This window comes from Austrofundulus limnaeus, unplaced genomic scaffold (assembly GCF_001266775.1).
Source record: "Austrofundulus limnaeus strain Quisiro unplaced genomic scaffold, Austrofundulus_limnaeus-1.0 Scaffold65, whole genome shotgun sequence".
In the NCBI taxonomy this organism is placed as follows: domain Eukaryota; kingdom Metazoa; phylum Chordata; class Actinopteri; order Cyprinodontiformes; family Rivulidae; genus Austrofundulus; species Austrofundulus limnaeus.
Window position 1 is genome coordinate 1440614 of NW_013952467.1, and position 2605 is coordinate 1443218.

General features: G+C 37.8%; 1 protein-coding gene across 2 annotated transcripts in view; it reads right to left on the reverse strand.

Annotated features, from left to right (window-relative positions):
- Nucleotides 1–738, reverse strand: part of proza (protein Z, vitamin K-dependent plasma glycoprotein a) — a 4665-nt gene extending 3927 nt beyond the window's left edge. The window contains exon 1 of one of the 2 annotated variants that reach the window (XM_014010112.1): nt 609–738. The gene's annotated coding sequence lies outside the window, so the exon portion shown is untranslated. Of the gene's footprint in view, nt 1–581 lie in introns of both variants that reach the window. The other variant, XM_014010111.1, reaches the window with a different exon arrangement.
- Between the last annotated feature and the right edge of the window lie 1867 nt (nt 739–2605).

The window sequence follows — 2605 nt, forward strand, 5'->3', positions numbered from 1 at the left end:
AGAGAGAGAGAGAGAGAGAGAGAGAGAGAGAGAGAGAGAGAGAGAGAGAGAATATATGACGTATGGGCTTGATTTTTGACTTGTCATCGTGACAGTAGTTAGCATATATGCATGCTAACTTTGTCATAAGTCAAATGTCAAGCCCATACATTTTTACGTATGTTAATTTAGTAAGTGCTTTTTCATGTAGAAGATATGACAGTTAAAAAAATAAGAGGAAAAACTGATTTCTTCCCTTTACGACAAATTTAATACCTTTTTTTTGTACAAATAGCATTAGCACAGAGACAGGTTGTACCCGCATCTTTTTGTGTACAATGTGATGAAAACATTTTTTTTAATTTGTAGGAAAACGGCCAATCTACATTTACAACATCATTTATTCTTACAGAGAAGAATACCCCGTATCTTTCAACATTAGCTCATTGTGTTCCATAACAAAAACATTAACATAAATTCGAAGAAGAAGAAACAACTTCTTCTTCGCCGTTTGTTTTTATGGGCGGTCACCGCTGCAGCAGGCCGAAATACGTATAAACACCGTTTCGAACAACGCTGCCAATTAATACTTTGACACATACCACCAGGAACAGAATGAAGATACTGACCCGGTCCACTTCTTCTCGTCGCTAAACCAAGCAGTGACTTCCAGGACGGACGGAGCGATTTTCAAGCTAACGGTGGTCAGTGATCACATCCGACGCTGATGCTCCTGTTTACTGTTTACGGTGAGGAAGATGACGATTAACCAGCAGAGGGCGCTATTACACAAAGCAAAACAAAAATTTACTGGCTTGATTTATTTTTTAAATACTGAATGAATTTTATTGAGTGAAATTGTTTACGTGAATGCATTTTATTGTGCTCTTGTTCCTAGCTTCTTTCGTACATTTTTCTTTGGATTGAAACTATTTCAACGTACGTTCCCAGCTATTTAGCCCATTCAGCATAAGTTATACCATTAAAGATGCTGCATATTTAATATCATACTATGATCATGTGTTTGACTATTCTTGTTCAATAATTAAACACATGAAATAATAAATACTGCTGAAATTAGGTCACATTTCTGTTTTACAGGACCGGTCTCTTCTTAGTGGTCATAATTTATTAGGATRGTTTACGTGAGCAATGCAATTTACACACAGAGCCGTGGGGGCTTCAATCTCAGCTGCAGTCATGTTAAATCTCTCCATTTCCCAAGTCTAATAACAGAGGCATAATAGGTGCTCTCTCAGACCAGCTGGCACCTGGTGCTGGACAGGGACAGAAGCTGGTGTGGACAGCACYGAGAGACCCAGGGGAAGTGGTCAGAGGGCCTGTTAAGGCATGAAGAACTGCAGTTGGATGTGTGARTGATTAAGATTGTGGTAATTTCCCTTGGGTTTTAAGTGAAATCCAGCATTGACGCTGACTAGATGCATGAATATGTATGTATAAATGCACATGGTGATAATCATGTCCATGTAACAGTTTGGGTTCATGTGTATACACATGGAACCCTGCAGGTGTATTCAGTACACTACAGTATGTACTGGCTTGCAATCAGCAGAGCTGAAAAGTACACCCAGTCATCCATCCATCTCTTTCTCTCTGTTATGTTTTATTCAACATCCTCCTCTCATATAGTCTCTTTCGTTCTTACTCCCATTTCTTCCCACTTCTCTCAACATTTTTTTTTGAGTGCCAGTTTTTAAATAGTGGGTAATATGAAAGAAAGGGCAGCTTGCAGCTCAGCCTTGATGACCTGCACCTCTACAAGGTTCTCGGCATTTCATAGAAACGAAATTTACTGATTTTGGTTTTTTTTTTTCTGACTTTTTTTCCTTGAGTAACTTTTAAAAGTCCAGTAGATAATCAGTCACGTGAAATGCTCAGAATGTAGTTTCTTTGATGGCAGGCAAAATACTGTAGCAGTGAGTGATTTAATGCTTGAACGTTGTGAGTTATGAAAGGGMTTATAAATTGGTATCATTTTATTTTTTAATTTCTGATGGCCTCTCTTCTCCCCTTATAGCCATCCTCTCCACACCATTATTATGAAATGTTAATTATAGTAATTAACAAGTGGAGCTTAACTCRGTTTTGGCTTTTTAGTTTCTGAAAAGCAGACTCACATTTAGAATTGACAGGAAGTAGCCTAAGGTCGGCAATAATAACTAATAATTAATTTTGTAAAACATCTGATATTAAAACGCCACCACAGCCATCTGTAAGGATACACCATGTACACTGTAGAAGCAGAATATCGACTTAATGATACTTGAATAATCCACATGCATGACCAACGTTTTTTAAATTTTTTTGTCTATTTGTTTTTGCATTTTCAGTCATTGTAGCCCTCAGAGATTTCATGTAGGGCATTTGTACCAATTTTATAGTGTCTCAGTTTGATTAAAGCCTCTTGAAGTGTTGTGATTTTCGGGCAAGAAAGAACCCAGGGTMCAGGCAGCTTCAAAAAGGCAAAATAAAYATTTATTAAAAATGATGACAGGGCAGCTGAAAAAAAAACTCTCTTGGTGTGGTAAACCAAGACAAGGAACCATACAGGCTGTGAACAGCCCAATGATCAGACAAACACTGAACACAGGACACAGAATATAAA